The 23,502-nt window shown below is 37.1% G+C and overlaps 1 protein-coding gene across 3 annotated transcripts in view; it reads right to left on the bottom strand.

Moving 5' to 3' along the window:
• Positions 1-23,502, bottom strand: part of LOC149078262 (paired box protein Pax-3-B-like) — a 100,592-nt gene that overhangs the window by 57,863 nt on the left and 19,227 nt on the right. Inside the window, exon 1 of one of the 3 annotated variants that reach the window (XM_089241873.1) lies at positions 832-920. The exons of the other annotated variants lie outside the window; for them this stretch is intronic. The gene's annotated coding sequence lies outside the window, so the exon portion shown is untranslated. Of the gene's footprint in view, positions 1-831; positions 921-23,502 lie in introns of those variants that run through there. 3 annotated transcript variants of the gene reach the window in all.

The raw sequence follows: 23,502 nt of genomic DNA, 5'->3' as shown, positions 1-23,502 counted from the left end.
ATTACGCCAAATGACTCAATGCGCAAAACAGCGATTATTGATGAGTCATTATTACTTACACTTACCCTGTAAAAACGATACATAACAAAGCGTTTTTTGTTAACAAATTTATTTCAAAACCGTTTCTCCGGTGATTCAGGGACCGGTCAAGTGAGAAGCCGAATTTTTTCCTTTACTTTGTATGACCGTTGCAGAAAAATTGCTATTTCACGGTATCAAAATGCACACTTGCCCGTTGTCATAGAATACATTCTGGTTTCTGGTATTACGGTCTCCCAGGCCCTATGTTCCCTCAAGTTTTCTCAATCTTTTAGTCATCAAGGTATGGCTCAGAAGCGTGATGCTATGTGAATTTTTACTATTGGAAGTTTTTACAAATTTTGTTGTCCAGCCAGTAAAAGCCCAAGCTTCACCCTCTTACAACCTACCGCCCGGGTGCACCGCATCCCTTGCACCCTTGCTTAAGCCACCACGGTCTCTGAAACCGAATTCTCCTCAAAATTCAAAATATCCAATAGTTGGCTCGGAGGCTCTACAACGAAATTTGACTATATCAATAGTAATAAAAAAAAAATATACTGTCGTTTGTTTTGAATACGTGGAAGTTGCTCTTTTTAGCAAGTCTATCAGTTGATTTCTCCGACTAAAATTACTCGATTGCTTTATATTCTCCCGGAAACGGCAAATGACTTAAACTCTTCGAAGTCAAATCGACAACAACTCTTCAAAGTGCATACACATTTTCGCAAACACTTGTACTACTACTACTACTACTAAACCCACATGCACTTCGTAAACATATTCCTCTGGGGAAAAAAGCACTTTACTTACCCCTCACGACAAGAAGTTCACCATTCGTTTCTATCGTTCGGACACAGCTGGAAGAAACGCACACGCCAAAGTTCCATTGAAGATTCTGACCTCTTTTGCTCGATTGAATAGAGCCCGGATTCGTTTTTTCCTTCTTACACGGGTTCTAATCCCCACCTAATCAAACAACCAGTTGAGCACGAATAATTATTGAGAAAACACGCGCCGAGATTTCCAAACTCTTTCTCTACTAAAATATGTAAGAGGTGTTTTCTTTTAAAGTTTTTGCCAAAAGTTTTTCTTCAGTTTATAAACCAAAATAATGAATGGCAAATCAAATAATAGACCATCTGCTTTTTCCTATTTACTCCCTGAGCACATTAAAAACTCCCAAGACAAACGCTAGCAGAAGGGAAAATGGTGTTTTGATAAGAAAACTATATATTTCTCTCCGATAGTTGTTTATACGAGAGAATTTCAATGAAATGCTTCGCTTTTGCAAGTAGCGAGAGTTTTCATTTTCCTGATACATGGGAAAATGTTTTGCTTTTTTTCCCCCGGCGTATGATTGGAAATGGTCGGTCGTTTTGCTTTATGCTCTTCAATCGAATAGTTTATGCAATTGAGGCGATCTGGGCAAAACAAAACAAAACCAACACAAAAACGTCGCGATTTCAGCGGAAATGATTTTTTCGTGCCGTGGAGCTTGTTTTTTTGATTAGCGGCGCCGCGCGCGAAACGAAACCGTGTTTGCTTATATATGCCTCTTTTCCCTATTTATTTATTTCTCATTTTTTCTAAACGGCCTTTTTCCTCTACTTTAGTCAACCATAAATAGTTTATGGTCTGAGTAACTTAACACACTTCAAATGGCCGGACGCTGGCAGCTGCAAAAATGATTGAATGATGTTTCGACCGCACATCATCCATTCCCCCCCCCCCCCCCACAAACACAACAACGTTTTTTTTATTTTCTTCTATAGACACTTTACTCACTGGTTTTTACACCAGATTTGATGGCGCGAGCAATAAAAATGATATATCGGCATAAACACCAAATAACTTGGGAAATCATCTCGAAGACAAATAAAACAGATCTCTTTGGCGTCTGGAGACGACGTCATCTCACGATCTAAGCCAGGCATCTTCAACACGTTGCTCGCGAGCACGCACCACCGTGCTGCTCCCCGAAACACCCTGAGTGCCCGATGCTCGTGTCCGATTTCGTGCTAGCGAGAAATCAACATTCTAATTAAGCACCTTGAACAATTGCATTCAAGGAGTGAAATCATCCTGATTTCATGTTTATTTAAACATGTTAATTTAACATATGTCAAATTGGCTGTTTAAGGGTTATTCAAGTATTACGTCAGCATCGAGGGGGGGGGGTTTCGGATTTGATGACGGGGGGGGGGGGGTTTGAAGGTTTCTTGCGTTATGGGAGGCGGTGAAAAATGGCTGAAAATCTTCTTACGTAATACTTGTATGGCCCCTTCTTCTTTTGAACATGAGTACAGGCGGTGCTCGCAACTAGAATTAGATTGACGACCTCTTATCTAAACCATAGGTTTCCACCAACTGGTGTTCTTCAGAACCTACTCAAGAGTTTCTCGTGTGGGTTCCGAGATATCGAAAACTGTAATTTTTTTGCTACATTAAAAAGCAGGGGTTCGCAACCTTATTCACCAAATTTTGTAATTTGTTTCGTGTTACCGCGGAGCCCCTGGGAAGTGCACACGGAGCCCCAAGGAATCCGAGACACACCAGTTGAGAACCACTGCAATAGAGATATCTATGTGTATTTGAGATATGTCCAATCTGGGTTCTCAACATTTGTTTCACGGCTCCTAGGGGCCTCGAAAACCTTTAGCAGGGGCATCGCAGTGAGCTCGCGTTATGTAACTACTACTACTACTTCACCAAACACCAACTCTATTTACTGCCATTAGTGAGATGGGTTGGAAGTGAAGGTGCTGTCTATCGGTGCCTCGAGTTCGTTAGGGAAAATATCTTATCTATATCCTCCCTTGGGTTCGAACCCAGGACCCTGACAACAACCTTCACGATGGTAGACGAGCATCTTACCACCATGAAACTCGGGCTGGCGTTATGTAACTGTCGCAGCTGGTGTATTCAATTCCAAACTGGGCAACTAATGTCCGTAATTAGGACTTTGCCGCCCGGGGAACATGATTTTGCCGCCAACACAACTTTAACATTCGATAATTTTATAACGATGTTCTTTGTTCCCACCTAAAACTGCCGAGCTCTAAATTTTTCCGCCCGGGGCAGTTGCCCTGCCCCTCTGCATCCCCTCCCCCTCTAGTTCCGGCCCTGTTTGTATGGATCGCTTTCTAGGCTTCTTCGAATATGAAAAGTTTCATGATGGTTCTCAACACAGTGGAACTTTGGTTAAAGAGATTAATTCGTTCCATGAACGTGCTCGTTATCCGAGAATCGCTTATACATCGAATCAAACTTCCCCAACTTATATATATGTGAAAGTACGTATGTCTGTATGTTGTTTATCTATAATTTTAGACCGATCGTCGCCAAATTTTGCATATGTATCAAACAGGACCGGGACTGAACCGTAGACTATTTTAAAAGTTCGTCAGAGCTGGGCAAGCGCCCGAAACGGGCGGAAAATCGACTGGCAACAATGGTTCCTGGGCCCCAACAATCACTTTCGGAATGTTTACTTCGGTTGTCGTGGTTCCCTAACAATGCGTTTCAGCCATGCACAACCTTTACATGCCTTTACAATGGTTTGTCACTTCTTTGATGCTGCCAGTATTATAATTCAAACCTTCGTAGTGGTTGTCATTTTTTCAATCCTCTCAGTAAAACCCGGGAAACACCGGGTATATTTTCTAGTAGGAAATAATGGAGACTCGGATAGAATTCACAATAATAAAATATATATAATACTTATAATAACGCCATAAATAAACACACAATACAGTCAAACCTCGTTAATGAGTCACTGTTAGGAGAGCAAAAATATGACTTAGTATGCGGAGTGACTCGTTAAACGGAGTAAGCCATAGCTGCGCCAATTCCTGTCTGAGGACAATTGGGACTTCCGAAAAGTGACCCGTTAAGTGGAGTGACGTGTTAACCGGGTGACGCACTAACGAGGTTTGATTGTACATACATACGATAATGTTTACGAATTAATTTGCTCTAAACCGGTAGTTCTCAACCTTTTTTTGCCCATGACCCCCCGTTTCAACCATTTTTCGTTCCTGTGGCTCCCTTTGCGACCATGATTAATTTACATACCCTTCTTTTTAAACGTGTCATTTGTGTTGAAATTCATTATCCCGGGGGTAAGCTATTACATCTGTTCACAACACCGTTAGAGAAATCTTGAGTTATCTCTTATCAATCGATGCTGGGTGTCCCCTTGTCGAAGCAGTCGATTGACGGCATTTTTATAATTCATGGTCCATCCTGTTGAAAAATTTTAAAACTTCGATCATGTCCCCCGAAACCTACGTTCTTCCAACGTAAACATACTCAAGAAATCACATGTCTCTCGTCATAGTTCAAACCTTAGGCTCCATATCAAGAGCACTTCGCTGCACTTAGGGTTTCCAAATTTTCGACATTTTGGAGCCTTCGGGAATCGGGAAATTACTTATTTACAGCGAAACCCGTTCATACGACTACTTTATGATACTTTCTCATTTATACGATGCTTAGGTTTGGTCTCAATTATTCTCTATATTTTTTAATGTTAAAATATTTCATGTACGCGTCACATAACTTCACGACGTTTTCAAATTTTGGCAAACGTGTCATTTCATTCAATTAATGTACGTGGGAATTTTTTTAAATGTCACTTAAAACATATCGTGTGTATAAAACACTGCACACAATTATACAAGCACGCGTTTACTACAGCTCAGATTGTGGTTTATGACCATTAACAATAAATGCCAAGGTATAATATTAAAATTTTGCAATGATACAGTCAATTTCAAACTCAAGGTAAACGTCAAAAATAACATTCTTTATAAAACGACTTCAAAATTTTCATTCACCGATTATTTGATTCAAAAACGCAACTCTAAAGTGGACGTAACTTCGGTTCTGAGCGTCATATGAACAAAACAATCCCTGGTTTAGAATCACAAAAATTGGGTTTTCGTAAAAAATTTAAAAATGAAAAATCGATATTTTCTTCCAAAATGAGGGTTTAAACGTAGTCTTAATCGACTTCTATTGGTTTAAAATGTTTTTCAAAGTTGGTAAATTAAAATTTATTTGGAAGAGAATTTTCTCTAATTTTCCTACAATTTATGACATAAAAATGACATTTTACTTTTTTAAATTTTTCTTATTTTGAATATTCTAAATATGCCTTCTAAACAGCCATTTTCGTCAATATTGGGCTAAAGCTATTAATTTACAGTGCTTTCGTCACACTATACACATGTTAGGGACACTAAATCCTTTTTCAATAAATACCAGATATATTAAAACAAACGAGCTCCTTATGCAGGATGATTCAGAAAAGATGGGGGAAAAACTTTAAGAGGTGATAGTACACACCAATACAAACAATTGCAATCAAAGAATGCATGGTTTAACATAGAACGAAAACGCGTTAGCGCCTTCCGAAACGGCCGCTCTTCAAACGTTAAAACGGCATTCCTGTTGAAATTTATCGGGAGAAAAATAACACCATGCATGCAAATATAACCTGAGGAAGAAGAAGAAACCGTATGCAAATCTGCGTCACAGTGAATAAAAGGCGTGTACGCCATCCCGTACGTTACAACTGTTAGAACGTTTGCACAAACTGGAATAACTTCACAGGACTGGCGTCCACGCCTTTTATTCATTGTGACGCATATTTGCATACGGTTTCTGCTTCTGCTTCCCCGGGTTACATTTGCATGCATGGTGTTCTTTTTCTCCCGATAAATTTCAACGGGAATGACATTTTAACGTTTGCGCAGCGGCCGATTCGAAACGCGCTAGTGCCTTTGCGTTTCATGTTAGACCATGCATTCTTTGATTACAATTGTTTGTATTGGTGTGCATGTACTATCACCTCTTAAAGTTTTTCCCATCTTTTCTGAATCACCCTGTATAGAGATCCCTGTATATGTATCCACACACATATGCTTGCCACTATAACAGTTTCATAACTATGCTGATCAAATTTTTATACCCATCCCTTTGATAAAAATAACTATTCATACGTTTTTGGCACAAAATAACAACTAGAGAATTTCTCCAGATTTCGTTTTTGAATCTTCAAGTCCCCGTTTTTCATCATACATCATATTCACCCTTGGACTAGGCCAGCACCTCGTAGAGATAGAAGGCCTCTGCACTGTTTGCCATGAACGTCATTAAGATTACCTAGCAAGTTTGCCACATTTTGAAACACAGCATCCTATTTCGTTTCTCCTTATTTTGGCGTAGAATCTTCCTGATTGACTCACAAATACCTCATAGTGATTGCATGTGAGGCATAAAAATCGCGCCAATTCTTAGCCCGATCATTTCTTTTTCTCACAACGATGATACTGGCACGAGCAGGGAATTTTTTCCCCTGAATATTCTGAGGGAAAATGGACTACTTACTGACGTCACAAGCAGACTGCGGAGGCCTTCTATCTCTAGGAGGTGCTGACTAGCCCCCCCCCCCCCCAAAGGCATTGACTTGTTTTCCCATGCAATCACAAGTAATGATGAAAATTTTTGACAGTGTTGATTTGTGACCATTAAAGGTCATTGATAATAGTGTTTTCAGCATTTAAAAAGCCGACAAGGGTCACTCCACCTTTGCTTTGGACCCTTGTCCCACTGTGAACATTTTCATCCCGCACTTATCTGTCTTGACGATTGCTTAAAAAAACACGGTGTTGTTATATCAAGGCTATATAAAGTATAGCGCCTGGGAATCCTTCTGTTTTCTTCTTCGTGATTTCGGGAACGGGAAATCGTAGAAAATTTTCTAGAACGGGCAGGTGGGAATGTCTCTCTGTAGGTATCGTCTCCAAAACCTTACTGCATAGCCTACTCCAGTCCAGGATGAACTATATAATCCCCGGAAAAGTGAAAGAATCACTTTAGGAGAACGCGAAGAGACCTTTCACGAATAAAACAGCATTCTACTCGGTTTTTTAACCCACTACTGCAGTGGTTCTGAACCGGTGCTCCGTGTGCAACTCCCAGGGGCTCCGCGGCGACTCGAAGAAAATAAAATGAATCAGTAAATTTGATAGATAAGTAAATAAGAGAGGCCTACAAGGTTCTGCCATAAAAATTATGTACAAAAAAGGGCTCCTCGAGTCAAACAGGGCTCCGCCATAGAAATTATACACTGAAAAGGGCTCCGCGAGTCGAAAAGGGTTGAGAACCGCTGCACTACTGAATAATATTCAGAAAACCTATGCCGCTCGTCAACAAGAATACCCCGATTGGTGATCCTACTTACCCCTGGCAGAAAGTGTTCGTTCTCCCACGAAAACACTAGCAATGCTACGTTTAAAAAAGGGAAAAAGCAAAAATAAAAAAATAAATTTTTTTTTTTCGTGAGGGAATTTTTGTTAAAATCAGTCATTCTAAATCCGGAATAAATGAAAAAATAAAGTTAAAATTTTGCTTCGATCCGGTAGCCTTCGTAGTACCACAAAGAGGGATGATAGAAAACTCATTGCGATTGCTAAGAAAAACCGCCGTCCCACTTCGAAAAAGCGATCGATTACGGGATCTAAAATAAGAAATCTAATACTTCGTAACTCCACCTTTCATCCGGATAACAACAGCTTTAATCGTTTGTGGCGTAGAAGCAATAAGTACGACGGAGAAATTCCTTCCAATAGCAGTCTTTAATTGCTTGCTTCAGTTCCATGACGTTATCAGGCCTTTCGGACCCTACTCTCTTCTTCAACTGGTACCAAACATTCTCGATTGGGTTTATATCTGGACTGTTGGCAGTCCAGTTCGTCGTTGAAATGTTAGCTCTTCTTAGGCTAACATCTCTCAACTTTTTTTACTGCGATGGCAAGAGGCATTGGCTTCTTGAAACGTAAAGTCAGTCGAATCCCCAAACCAATCGTCAACACTGCGAATCAAAAAGTTTTCAAGAATGTCCATGTAGACTTCTGAGTTGACTATGCTTCACGATACTCAGTTCCCCTAATCCGTTAGCTGTCATGCTACTGTCTCCAAGCTGATTCTTACCTCGTCACTGAAAATGACTTTATTCCACTCATTCATGCCCCAGTGAACGTGGTTGCTACACCATATTAACCAAGACCTCTTCTGCTGCCAAGTTAAATGAGGTTTAGGTGTTGATTTGCAGTACCTGAAAAACCGTACCGTACCTGCGTACGGTACGGTTGCAGACACCAACGTTGTACTTCACCCACTCCGCATTCAACTGTTTCGAGGTAGCACGGCGATTTTTCTTGGCAATTGCGATCAGTTTTCTATCATCTATCTTTGTAGTACTACGAGGGCTGCCAGATCGAGGCAAATTTTCTACACCATCAGTCCTCCGATATTTCATCCAAAGGCTTGAAGCACACCGTACTTTGAACACAGCTGAAGATTCTTGCAACTTCCTCCTCTTTGAGAAACACTATCTTTCAACATGGAAACTATCCGTTTTTTTAAAACCTTAGAAACATATCTTCTGGAAGCCATCTCTTACACTTCAGAAAAAATTGTGATGATATAAACCCCCGTTGGGTTCACTTTTTATACATTTTCTAGTTACTCTGCGCTTCCGCAAACAGTTTAATTTGCACAATTCGAGTCAAAACATTTGTTTGAAACAGGTGATCGATCACTTTTTTTCTTCAAAACTGAGGTGATCGAACATTTTTTTCTCGGATGTTACAAGTTTATAAATTGATTTTCATTGTCAACTTGTAATAAATTTATGACTGATTTTAACATTTTTCACACGGAAAAAAAAGAATTATTATTATTATTATTTTATTTATTTATTTTTTATTTTTATTTTCTTTATTTATTTATTTTTTTTTTTTTTTTTGCGTTTTAAACGTACGTAGCATTGCTAGTGTTTTCGGGGGTGAACGAATTTTCGTGAAGCGTGGGTGGTTCGAACCAAAATGAGCGACCATGCACTTGTCAACGCTAAACCTCATGCTCCATTCATTTGCCCATGCTGCAACCCGGTTTAAGTCTGAAGCAACTCCGTATCGATTTGATGATATCGGAGTATGCTTTACGTGTAAGGTTTTGAGAATCATACCCCCTACAGAGGGACATAGACTTGGTTGAAGGGGCTGCAGAGAAGAGCTACGCGTGTCCTGGTTGGAACACGGCTCTTCATTTTTTGAGGATGTTTGAACATTGGAAGAACGCAGGTGTTGGAGGGATATGATAGAAGTGTTCAAAATTTTCAACGGGATGGATAGGATGGACCATGAATTATTAATACGCAATCAATCGACTGTTTTAACAAGAGAACACCAGTATCGATTGGTTCTTCGAGGCGCGAATGCGAACCGATCTCCCCGTTAAAAAGTCTCGTCGCAGAGAGCGACAGGCCTACAACGGTATAATTATGAATTCATTACACTTCACTCATTATGAGTTGAGAAAAAACTCATAGTTTAAAAAAATTGATAGCAGATGGCAGCACTACACATAACAAGCATTACACCGAAATAAACTTCACGGAAGGTTCACTATGCGTACACACACATTCCAACATGTACGAATTCGTTAGAGGTTCCGCAGAGTAATATGGACGAGGTGCATGTCTAGTTTAGTAGTAGCATTGATTGGTAAGGGATAATTCTAGGTTATGGTGTCACAGGGAGTTTATCTCTAGTAGGATTGTTAATAAATGAAGTAGCTTACTCCCGGGGGTAATAAATTCTAACACAATCGACACGGGTAAGAAGAAATACGATAAACATGTTGAGGTGAATCGAGAAGCTCTATCCATTCTTAGAATAAGACAATCATAAGTATTCTTTATGGACATTGTATAATATTTCATCACGTATATATATTGTTTGTAATTGCATTTTTAATTGGGTTGCTGTATTTTTGAAATACATGACATCCATATTTGTTATGGACATCTTTTTCTCACCACCTCGTTGGGCATTTTGTCTGTTGTGGCGTTGTATTTGTATTTGTATTTGTGCCAAGGTTCCGACTATGTGCCAAATCACTTGGCCGGGGGGCCCATGATGCTCTTAAGACGGCCCTGCCAACCACATTTATTGCATTATCTGATGTCAGCTGTTGTCTATAGAATTTTTTAGGGGCATTTTTGGGCATTTTGCCTGTTGTGGCGTTGTATTTGTATTTTATTCCCGACTACCTCCATTAGCTTCACGGTCATTTGCGCATTTGCTAGTAATCCCATCGATACCCTTATCGAGTTTATCGATAAAAAGTGAGAAAAGTATGGGCCAAGGACACTTCCTTCAGGCACTCCTCTTGTGACAATACTATACATATTTTGCGTAGCTGAGCTTTTCGCTTATAGGGTGAATAGTCGACGAATTATTGTCAAGCTCTGCATTCCACACTACTTGCTCAGGCGCTGAACAAACACACATACTAACTTATCACCGCAAATCAAAACACAAAGCGTGCAATTTTTTTTTTTCAAAAGTAATTCAGTTTCCTACAGTAGCGAAATCACAAATTTTCAACTGTGCATTTTGTTTTTAATGAAACTTTTTTGGTCACTCTTTTCGTCACGCATTTTTTCGTGCCCCTCGCCCATCAGCAGCCGTGGCTGCCCTGTTAAAGAATTTTCAGCCGGGGTCCCTGGGAATATCCTGTGGCCCCCGGTTGAGAACTACTTTCTTTCTTTCAAACCGAGCACAACTAAGGTCTATCGCCATGGGCAATTTTCCCAACTTCAAGGCGCGAATGCGAGCGGATCTCCCCGTTAAAAAGTCTCGCCACAGAGAGCAACAGGCCTACAAACAGTACAAATATTCAATCATTACACTTCACTCACAATTTTAAGTATAGATGGCAACACTGAAATATCATACACAACACTAGCTACACACTCAGACTGTTAGGTGCACTCACTTTGTTAAAGACTCTGCCACGAAGCTGGGCTAGAAGAGATCTCGGCAACGGGATAAGTCCGGTGGCAGAGACCCACGCGTTCATTCATTCATTCGCCACGGGCAATTTACTACCTAGTGAGTTATGCCGTGTAAGTGTGTGTACCTTACAGTCTGAGTGAGCATCTAGTGTTGTGTGTGATTTTTCAGTGTTTCCATCTATATTTCAGAAGTGAGTGAAGAGTGATGATTGAATTTGTACTGTTTGTAGCTCTCTGTGGCGAGACTTTCAACGGGAAGATCGGCTCGCATTTGCGCTTCGAAGTTGGGAACCACAGAAAACCAACTTCAGCCGACCACCACTGTTGCGACGTTGGGGCTCGAACCCGGGTCTCAGCGATGCGAATCCGTCGCTATGACCGCTCGACCACCACAGCGAACTGAGAATTACTGCTCTGAACGACGAGAGAGAGGAGGACTATCGCATGGGAAGATTTACGGATTCTCTGTTGTTTGCAAACTTATTTTTTTTTGTGTGGCTTTAAAAAAGAACCTGTCCAATGGCGCTTGCTTTTGCCATCTTTTTAGGATTTCCCGGTAATCGTAAATTGTGCATTTTGTCGTTGGGGCCAGATTCATTGCTCACACACTGTTCTAACTTTATTTGGGTGGTTCTTTTCTACAAAATTTTGCACAGATTCCCACATTCTACACATCTTTTTAATTTCATTTAAAAAGCGAGGAACTTGTCCTCACTTCTCCCTTCCTCAGACGAGATACCGTCGATAAACCAGGTACCATCTTAAGAGCATCATGGGCTCCTCGGACCAAGTGATTTTTCCGAGACCTTATCTGGAAAATTCTCGAAAAATTCAACTGCTTCTCGTTTTTTTTGAGGCCCCGGGCCATACCCGGGATGTATGATCCATGCGCTAAGACGGCATTGCCATAAACTCTTCCTGTTGCGTGAAAAGGAAATCCATTAGTTCATCTACGGTCAACTCCCAGCCATGTTCTACCTCTAGTTCTTGAATGTTGTTCCCATAGTGTTCCCCAAGAACACAATCACTTCGACAAATGTTGGCTCCTATTCATAAGCTAGCCCCTCAAAGTCATTTTCAATAATGCAATCAGCCTACAGGTTTCTCCAAGCAGAATTTAAAAAACTTCAAGCGCGCACATACGAGTGGTTACAATACTACATCCATTTTCATGTCTTAAACAGTCTCGCTCGCACGTGTGTTCATTGTTCGAGTGAGACACGCTGACTGGAGACCGTAGAAGAAAATATTATCCACAATTCAACATTAGGCTTACGCGTGTGGACGAAACCGAAAAACTATCGACTCAGTTGTGATAACGTAAAAAAAAGCGCAAAATTTTCACTGGTAATGCGAATTACTGCACGTTAACTAAAGTTCCACTATACGTATCTTCCAATATTGTGGCGAACGCCAGTCACACCGGACGCCAAAAGATGCATTCCGAATGCACTTCTGATTTTGATTATAAATTGACAATGAGGGATTCCCCACTTCGAACGTATTAAAAGATTCTCACATATTCGAACGATCAAATTTGTTACTGAGGAGGGTGGTTTTTTTCAGAAAGAGGGAGAACGACGATAAAGCACCATTAACCTGCCCCTCGAATGATGGAGATGCTCATTACAGACGGTCGTGCTAAATAAACTAACGCTTCTTTTTTCCAAGTGAAAAGTAAATGTTGCCACATTTGTCACGATGTCAAACACGGTAAAACGAGACAGGGGTAAAAGAAAAAAAAAAGGGACGAGAGAGTACATTTTCACTCACCCCCTCCTATCTCCCTACTCTCATTAGTGCAAGCAGAGTACTTTTGTACTGTATCACCAGAATCGGGGCTGGAGTTCACAGAGGTCAAAGCCGTCCGCCTCTCACTGATGGATTACGGCCAGAGAAAAGAGACAAGCAATAGATTTTTTTTTTTCCGTGTCCCTTTTTTCGTTTCTATATAAAAAAGAAATACTGTACTGTGAAAAGAAGGGGGGGGGAGTTATTCTTCTCGCGCTAATTGCTTCTCTTCATCTTATTTCGGGGGACACAGAAATCGAGATAATTATGAGCACCGATACACAGAATAAATAGCGGTACCTCCCACTTTTGCGGATTGATGTCCAATGCGCATAGTTTCACTTGGGCCGTTGTGGAATTTAGGGACGTTTGCTCCCAATATAGCCCTTTTAGCCTTTCTCAATTTTGTTTTCTTTGGATGTATGTGTGTCACTTCTTTCGTTTCTTCTCTTATTTCAGTAGAAGTTATGTTATAAGCGGACCATATGCACATGAAGTTATGTAAAAATGTTTTAGAATTAAGACGTGCCAGTCAGGGCATTTCAACCCGCGAAAGTCTTTTCTTCTCAAAGATTCGTTTCGGCATGACATCCAGAAATTCCTATTTCTCAATATACGTGTATTTCGGGCTGAAAAAACCATCTCTCAATATGAATCGCGTATCTCTGTAGTGACTAAGAATATTTTTGCTGGAATTTTTGAAAAGTCTAATATAATGAGCGTGCCACTGAAGCTACATCATGGTGTTTGTTTCTTCAAAAAATGAGTTTCATTTCAAAAAAAGGGGAAAAAATTGTTTTCAAGTTCTCGAAAGAGGTAAAAAAAAATTGTCATAAAATGGGTCAGTATATTTTTAATTAATTTTCATAAGCCTCTATGCTCCGTATAATCAAAACAAAGTTATCCAACGGTGGATCAGGTTATAACGTTCCCACTTACAATATTTTTTCAGTTAGTATAACTTATTTCCGTTGTCCCAGCTCTTACTAGTTTATTTATTCATCATTCCAACAACAGTGAAAAAGTCCAGTTATAGGTGAAGAGAGTAGAAAAAGAAAGAAAGGAAATGAACAAAGAGTGCACAGGAAAACTACAGATGATAAAAAAATAATAATAAATGAACAAAGATAAAAAAATGTATAAAGTAAATGAAAACAAATAGACATTACTCTCGTAAGGACTAAAAAATTGAATTTAAGAATTGAATTTAATTTATTTAATACTGTAGTTTAAAACGTCAAATGAAGTTGATTTTAAAATGCAGTGAGAGAAAAAAACAAATAAAAAAAATAAATGCAAAATTAAACATAAAATATATAAAATTGAGAATAAAAACATAAAAAAAAAAATTACAGTTTAAAAAGATGATTTCTGAAATTCTCCGAAGGGGAATAAAAAATGCCCTGTTCGACAATTATATAGATGACTGAATCGATGAATTGGATCCAAATGACATAAATTTGATCTGTAGATCTTAGTTGCGAATAAATGATAAAATCTCGTTCGATACATTGGAACATTAATATTCACTTCCTGTAAAATTTGTATACAATCAATCTTATTATGAAATAACTTATGGAAAAATGATATCAATAAAAAATCTACGATCACTTAGACTAACAACATGAGATAACGAGCGTAAAAACGTACCAGTAAGAATATCATGATTAACACCGAACTTTTTGAAAACAAATTGAAGAAATTTATATTGGACAGACTCCAATAATTGGTTGTCTTTGTTTGGTTAATATTTGTTTGGCAATCATGAACTGGGTTCCAAATAATGCATGCATCTCCAAGTTTGAATCGAATAATAGAGTTAAACAGCACAATTAGAACTTTAGTATCTGCAAAATCTCTGGTCATTCTCATGATGTAGCCAAGTTTTTTGTAAGAATTAAAAACAATATCATTTATGTGTTTTGTTTGAGAAAGTAAAATCAGAAGAATATAAGACACCAAGATCAGTCGTTGATTCTGTCCTCGACAAAGCAATATTATTTATATGATATGAATGAGTTATAGGCGAAACTTTGTGACTATAAGTGATTACAAAACATTTATCAATATTCAAATACAAATAATTTCGATCACACCAGGCAGACGGAAGATTTATATCTTGTTCTAGTCTATTGCACGATTCAACATTATCAATAATTCTGAAGATCTTTAAATCATCGGTGAACATCAGACACTTTTCAAAGATTTCAGCAAGATCATTAATGAAAATTAAAAAGTATAACGGTCCTAAAATCGATCCTTGGGGGACCCCGGATGTTACATTGACACTTTTGCTTAATACGGAACAATACAATGCATAACAAATTTTGCCTTGAAGATAACTACTGAACCAATCTGCAAGTTCACAATTAAAACCAAATGTTCTTAATTTTTCAGATAAAATAGCAGATGAATTTTATCGAATGCCTTAGCAAAATCAGTATAGATGACATCCAGTTGGGCATTTCTATCAATTGATTCAATTATGTTAAGGTTAAGGTTCATCAAATTGGTCACAGTAGATCTTTTGTACATGAAACCATGTTGATTTACTGATATAAGTTTGTTAATTTGAGGATATATTCTTGCATGTATAACAGATTCGAAAATTTTTGAAAAACAAGAAATAATTGCCACCGGTATATAGTTTGTTATAAGACAGGCCTTATCCCCCCTTCTTATAAATTGGAATTATTTTGGATTTTTTTTCCATTCACGAGGAAAAATTCTATACTTTATAGACAAATTAAAAATGATCAATAAAGGATATATAAAAAAGTCCCACAAGCTCTAACAATATATACAGGAATCCCATCAAGACCTAAAGACTGTATCCTTGAGGTCATTGACACATTGCCTAATCTTATCAGTCGTAATGTTATTCACGCTCACTATGTCATTTTTAATTACACATTCAGTAGTCGATTTAATGTCGACGTTATCAAGATTATTGGTGGAGAAAATAGATCCATATTATTCTGCGAAGGCATCAGCAATATCAGAATCAGTAGGTAAAATATTGTTATGATACGTCATAAGAGATTGGGCTTTCTTCTTATTTTTAATTTTGCAAAATGACTAAAAACGTTCGGGATTTTTTTCGAGTTTCTGATATATTTTTCGAGTTTTCTTCAATGTTTCTGATATATTGATTGTAGTCACTCGTTACGTCACATTTGATTCTAGTTGTATAAGACTGGTATTGCACAAAATCACGCTTTTCTTGTACTTCAAATATCTACGACGAAATTTCACTTTTTGTTTGATTTTGAAAAACGTAGATTTCCTAAACCATGGTGGAAATTTTCTTACAATAGGGATTCGCTTAGGCACACAAACATAAAAAATCATAGAAATATATCGGTAAAAAATACTGCCGACATCGTCGACATTGTCATACATATTTAAAATATTCCAATTAAAATCACCTAAATGATGGTAACGAGAATAAAAATCGGCTTTTGAAAAATCATAACTAGCAACATCATTATTAATAAACCTATGTTTGGATAAACGAAGTTTATTTATGGTAATTAAAAGAGATGGATGATAATTATCTTCAATGATAAATGGGAAAAAATCTCTTGAAATTTCAATAGAAAAACATTGAGATTGACTAGAATCGAATCAAGTATTCTATCCAAACTGTTCGTAACATTATTGCACTGAACAAGGTCTTTAAACTGGATGAATTTCAGCAGTTCAGTATTAAATTTTGATTTGATCATACATTTAAAAAATTCTGAATCGAGCTATTTTATGTCTGGTAAATCGAAATCGCCGCAAATAACCAAATTTATTAAATGATCACTAGAAAACTGGTTAATAGCATTATAAATCAATACAATAAGATAAACCACATTTGGGACTGCAATAGACACACACTAATAGGCCTACTCATCGAGCTTTCCTGTTTAAAGCGTTTTCCCGCCCACAACGTTTTTTAAGACAGTTTTTGGTAAAACATTACAAGCGGGATTCACTGTAATTTTGGAGCGAACGAAAACTGATAATGTTGTTGATTTGATTCGTCTTTAAATTTTATAAGAAATATAAAGAAAATTGCAGATTTTTTTGTTTTTCCTCTATAACAATAAATAATTCTGCTATTTTAATCTGAACCCTGATAGCCCAATGTACATATTATTACCATACAATATTACCCAATACACGTCAGAAGAGTAGCAAAACTTCACCGGTGGTTCTCAATCTTTTCGAAGCCAAGGCCCGGTAAAAATTAAAATTAAGATAATGAATAATTAATTGAAGTATTAATTCAACACTATTTATATGATTATTAACTGATATTAAAAACGGCCAACTTATTAAGATGTAGTATTATATGGATTATTATCTTTCGATATGATTGATGTCATTCTACGACAATATATATGGATCTAATTTAACACAAATGCCACCTGTTGTAGAATGTGTCCACTTTATAACATAATATCGTTTCTGAGATGAATGAAGCGTAGATATTAAAAATGTTTTGTTAAACACTGGCTGAGAGCGACACAAAATGTTTTGTTAAACACTGGCTGAGAGCGACACAAAATGTTTGGAATTTATAATAGCATACCTGCCGACATGAAAGAGAGTCACTGTCCCTTGAAAAAGTCAAAAGAGAAGCATTATTAGAAGAGAGTGTATATATTGTTTATAATTTGTGTTAATTGCATTTTTAATTGGGTTGCTGTATTTTTGAAATATATGACAACCATATTTTTATGGACATCTTTTCATCAGCCACCTCGTTGGGCATTTTGTCTGTTGTGGCGTTATATTTGTATTATTTTGGTAAAAATTTTTTTCGCGCCTAAAAAATTTTTCTATCGTCTAGATGCTTTTGCGGTTTGTCCATCCCAAGGCGCATATCAGACCAAGGTGTGCCGTGTTACCGAAATCGCCAGATTACTGGAAGTTAGTATAAGCCCATTTGAATAATATAAACTTCTGTATACAGACATGCACAGTGACACGTTTTCGTTTCTATGTTCGAAGAAAACACGCCTATAAACGCTGGATTACTGGACGGGCAGGATTAGAGCTCGATTATTGAGAGTCTACTGTATAAATACCAAAACACAATGAATATTCTCCCATAAATTGTTACGCTATCTTTGCAATTTGTCCGGCCCTGGGCTACTGTAGGGTAAACAATAATCCTACTGACTGGAAAGCGAGTTGAAATTAATATTGCAATTAATATGATTCTTGCCTGGTTCTTTACCATAGTTATTCTACAAGGCTGCAAAATTGGTCCCATTTTCTCCTTTACATTATTGTCAGTTCGAAGAAATGACGATTGGACGGACACTTGCGAGTGATACAGTACAATTATGTAGCCTACTGTATCACTCGCAAGTATATTATACTGTAGGCCTACATATTTAAACGGGATGTAGACCTACTGTTTCAGTTCTCGTCGTGAACGTTCAAGGCTTTGAAAACAAAAGCAGATATAAACAGATATCTATTTACGTATACAGCGGATCCCGCTTATAACTTTCCCTCTTAGAACGTTTCCCGTTTCGTACGACTTATTTTCGTGGTCCTAACATTTACATACTAATACCCATCGAGATTTAATTTAAAGTGTTTTCCCGCTCATAAGTGAAACGCATTGTAATCTATACATGGTAAAAATTAGAAGTGCTCACAGACAGGACAACGGGACCGACAACGATTGACGTTCCCAAAAAAATTCGAACGAGCTTGGAGTAGACACAAAACAACATAAGAATTATTGCAACTGTTTAGGTAAAAGATTCAGCAGTGAAAAAATTTACTATTGTATTTCGATAAACGGGATACATTAGATCTTGGAGGGTGAGTAGGGGCTAAGCAGTTAGAACCGGAGTAGATGTAAATCTGTAATCAGTTCAATGAACGGAAAAGAACGAGTTAACTGTTTCAATATGAGGGAAAAAAGAAATTTCACTTAAAAAATAATAAATCGGGATATTCCCCCCCACAGTGTTTGTTATTCAGATCGAATAAAACAAAACTAGGAAATAAATTACGCTAGAGCGAGCCGATCTTTAAAAACAGATTCGCCAATGTGGTCAGGATTTTATTAAAAGCTAAGAAAACGAAGAAGACTAATTGCGTATATAATATATATAATATTAATCCTTTTGTATTTCAATTACGGGTCTGCATTAAAGAGGTTTCTTTTTCTTCTACTGCTCAAACTTCTGGCCCAACGTCAATTCATCGAAGCAGTAGGCCCATACTCAGCAACTAATTAAAAAAAACCTCTTTTTTGGGGTAGCTGTTACAACTTACAAAATGACGTAATGCAAGAAAAAAAATTATCTGAGGCTCAACGAATCATGGATCCAATCCAGTTAATTAAAAGTATGGAAAACGTAACTAACGCGAAATTTCTAAAGCATTCATTTCAACGCATCGTAAATGTCACTTTCCAATCAATTACCCCATGCATAAAATTTGGCATCGCGATAACTCTTTACGTATTTCATCACATTCGATTTTTCACGTGCGTTTTTTTTTCTATTTCAGTCTTATCTCGACCATTTCCAACAGAAGCGCGCGTTTTTATTTCTTGGCCAACTCGCTTTCTTGTCAGTTGTTTCTTCGGTAGTTATTCCTAAATTAGAAAAAAAAAAAAAGATTTCTGTGAATTGAAATTTCTGTTGTACTGAATTTTTTTAATTTCACATTTTTCTTTTTTTAAATGATATCTCCGTCATCGAATTCGGTGATACGGTGAACACCACGCATCGGAGAGTGTGAAATGCGAAAACCTTTCCCCGACATTTTACACCCGAAAATATGGAAACCTCGAGACTTTTTTTTTATAGAAAGGGAAGACTATTTTTCTTGACGACTACGGTTAGTTTTTGATAACTGCATAGTCATAAAAACAGTATATCAATTAAGAAGCAGATATTCTGTCTGATCCATTAATATCGGAGAAAATTTTATAACCTAAGAGAAACAAAGTTATTACAAATGCAGTTTCATCGTCTATTCTACAAAAATTAAATTCTGTTCGATAATCAGAAAAAGCGATGATTAATTGTTTCTGTTTCATAGACTCAGCATTGAAATATTATCTCTAGGTATCCCAGTAGGCCTAATGCGTAAAAGATCAAAATAAATCTTCCGATGATAAAATTATGAATTAATTATTTATTATTGTAGATAAGAAATAAAAATTTGCCATTTGGGACGGACATGGTCGTGTTCTTTCACACTCTCGGAAAGCTAACAAATAGAATCAGGAAACAAAGCGAGGGGGAGGGGAAGTCCCTAAAAGGTCTTCCCAATTACCATTGTCATGTCATTACATGCAGACATGCCTCTACTGATGATCGTCTATAAGTCACTGACTTTCAACAGATTTAATGTTGCAAGCGTGAGTTTTTGGAAGCAAGGAATCCAGTTAACATAATTTGTTTGTAACGGGACGTTCGGATTTATATACCGGCTAATACCGGCCTGGTTGCAGCTCAATTTAGAAAGTTAAACAGTTTTAATTGCATCGCATTGCAGAAAAAGTTTGGGTTTCTAATTTGAAGCAACAATCTGAAATCGGAAACGCAAAATTTTATCGGTTAGTGTTGGGTTTGAAACAAGAATTTAGATATAACGTTGTAAATTGAATAACGGAAGTTAGATATAGACGAGTTGAGGTCGCAGAAAAGTTGATTGTAATACGGGTATTTTGTTGAACGATAAACTGATATTAGATCGTCTTACATCGTAATCTCTAAATACCTCGAGACAACCAGCGGGAAATGTTTCTTGGTGCGATTTGTAAGTCCCAAATGTATGAGAATCCGATCGTTTGGAGACATTTTAAAATGGCATGGGTCCAATTGCGACTATTTTTTAGAGTGGTGGGACGACGACGACGTTGGATTAGAGCGTTATAACAGATTTTGGGGAGATGGTCATTAGGCATAATTAGCAGCTTGTAGTAGAAAAACAGGGTGTGTTTAAGAATGGCAATTGATATCGGGTATCCGGGACAATATCTAGTACTTGCAAAATTTTTGCGTAAAAAATTGTTCTGTGCCTTTTCAATATCTGGAAAGTAATCTAAGCCCCAGATCGGAGAAGTGTAAGTTATGACGGAGCTCACTAAGGAACCAAAGAGTTTGAAGGACGTGGGTACAGAAGACGGGGCATTACCGGATTTGCTCAAGATTTGAATATATTTTTCCGTACAAATTTTAGCTTTAGCTGCGGTATAAATTGTACTAAAATAGTTGTATTCGTAAATATGCGAGACGAATATTTATAGTCATATTCATTATGACATTATTTATAAATTATGTAAATTACTTTCATTCGGTAAAGATTAAGAATTGAAGCAAGTTACGTTGAAAAAATTTTATAAGAAAAATTAAGGGGAAAAATACGGAAATATTTTGCATATTGGTTATGTAAATGAGCAAGTCGGAGTATATATCAAATATACAATAAACCTTTTATTAAACATTAAGTATGAGTCGAACAACATACAGGGTGATCAGCGAATAAGCCCTTATTTCAAAATTAAATATCACTACAACAAAGACCAATAGAATTATGCGGTAAACGGTACGTTTATTAGCAAAACTGTAAGAATGTTGTACAAAAATTTCGAAAATTTTGTTTTTTTTTAATTTTTTAAAATTTAAAAAACAAAAAAAAAAACTGGAGATTTTGGGGTTCCGAAAATCCTCATTTGTGTGAAGAGAAACCACTGCATTCGCCTAAAGTTACTGCATGGGCTGCGGTATGCGCCATGTGTGCTGGCAAATTGTTCCAAAATTGTAACGTAACGTTCAGTAGTAATCGTTTCTCGCACGAAGAAGAGGCCGATAATGCCTGTGGCGCATACCGCAGCCCATGCAGTAACTTTAGGCGAATGCAGTGGTTTCTCTTCACACAAATGAGGATTTTCGGAACCCCAAAATCTCCAGTTTTTTTTTTTTTGTTTTTTAAATTTTAAAAAATTAAAAAAAAAACAAAATTTTCGAAATTTTTGTACAACATTCTTACAGTTTTGCTAATAAACGTACCGTTTACCGCATAATTCTATTGGTCTTTGTTGTAGTAATATTTAATTTTGAAATAAGGGCTTATTCGCTGATCACCCTGTATGAACATTCCTTGGATGTAATCAGCTGTGATCATAGGTATTATTTTGGGAAAGCATTCATTGAAACGGAAACAAACGTAACGAAAAAATTGTCATTATATCTGAGGATATTGCTTTTCATCGACATCATAACCAAGGTTTATTTACATTATCCTTTATGGAATTAGCTGAGATCACAAATTATTGTCACCACATCCAAGGTGTTAAAACCGAAGTCATTATAACCGAGTTTAATTGTATGTCGTTATCAGGGCCCGACTTTGACTTGATGGGGCCTTGGGCAAAAGAGGTATTGGGCACCCCTACCGAGTGTGGTCGAAGAGGTTTGATACGTCAGCAAATAGAGCATGCTACATGTTGTTTGTAAACGCATGATAAAAAAGGACATGCGCTATTTTAAATAAGAAACGTAATGTAAAATCCTCCATGAAAAAGTTTACAATAAATGGGGTTTTTTTTGCACTCTCATATGAGCAAAATCATTGATAATGTCATGAAATTTTTGAGTTATCTCAGCTTTAATACACAATAAAGCTAAAGAGATGACAGTTTTTCTTGTAAAAGATTTGAGAAAACTGATAATTTTATTCTTTTTAATAAGAACAATGATCTTTCTCTAGAACAGTTTGATATTGGTGATGATGTCAGTGATAATTCAATGCTATCTCAATATTTTTGTTAGAAACGTCTCTTTTAAATCTTTAACGTTAGTTATAACATTTGTAGCATTGTGTCACCAACCTGAACCAAAGATGAAAATTGTTCAAAAAAAGTTTTGCAATTTGCAAATATATAGAAGCTTCATGAAGATTTGAGGATTTCATGTTGATCAAACATGCAAACTTTCTTGTCATCGTTTCATAAGTCATTTTACGGTAAAAAAGATGTGAAATTGAGGAATCCGACTGTGGCACATTGGGACATATTTTTGTCGGGGGGCTTGATATTGCACTAAGTGCATTTTAAGTTGTGTAAAGTCTATTACTGATTGACATAACATTAAAATTGACATTTAATGGGGTTTGCTAATAATGGGCATTTTGGAAATGGTACGATGTGATTTAGGAAAAATTCTTTGATTTTCCAAAATTTTACCAAATAAAATTTACAAAAATTTCAGTAAAATATATACAATATTATTAATTCCCCCCCCCCCAAACATGAGGACCCGGGCAAATGCCAATGTTGTCCATGTGAAAATCGGGCCCTGGTCATGATCACACGATTCAATTGGTATATCGATAGCTTATAATAAAATTCTTCAGAGTGAACAAATACTAAGCAAAATCATAATTATATAAAAAATGTTCTCACCAATTCTGGCGATGAATAGTTTTCAAATAACATTGCGCTGATTTTGATGAAAATGATAACGGATTAGACCAGAAAATGTTTACCTGTTTATGTTTGTGAAAAAAGGAGTTATGGGGTGTCATTAATAATTATTTCACTGTGTTTACGTGACGTCCCGATAGGCAGGCACATCATTTGTGAAAGTATCAATAAATTACTAATAAATAACCTACTCTAAAAAATTACTAGTCGGGAAAAAACCTCATATATATCAAATTAGATCTAAATGGGAGAAAAAAAAACCACGAATACAGTCTGACCCGCTTATAACTACTACTACTACTACTAAACCATACACACATGCACCTCGTCCATATTCCTCCGCGGAACTTCTAAACAATCGGTA

The sequence above is a fragment of the Pholcus phalangioides genome, unplaced genomic scaffold, assembly GCF_987345545.1.
Source record: "Pholcus phalangioides strain wild (caught in Gottingen) unplaced genomic scaffold, Ppha-v1.0 ptg000014l_1, whole genome shotgun sequence".
NCBI lineage: Eukaryota > Metazoa > Arthropoda > Arachnida > Araneae > Pholcidae > Pholcus > Pholcus phalangioides.
The sequence above is the reverse complement of the archived record's forward strand: the minus strand, read 5'-3'. Positions and strand labels throughout refer to the sequence as shown.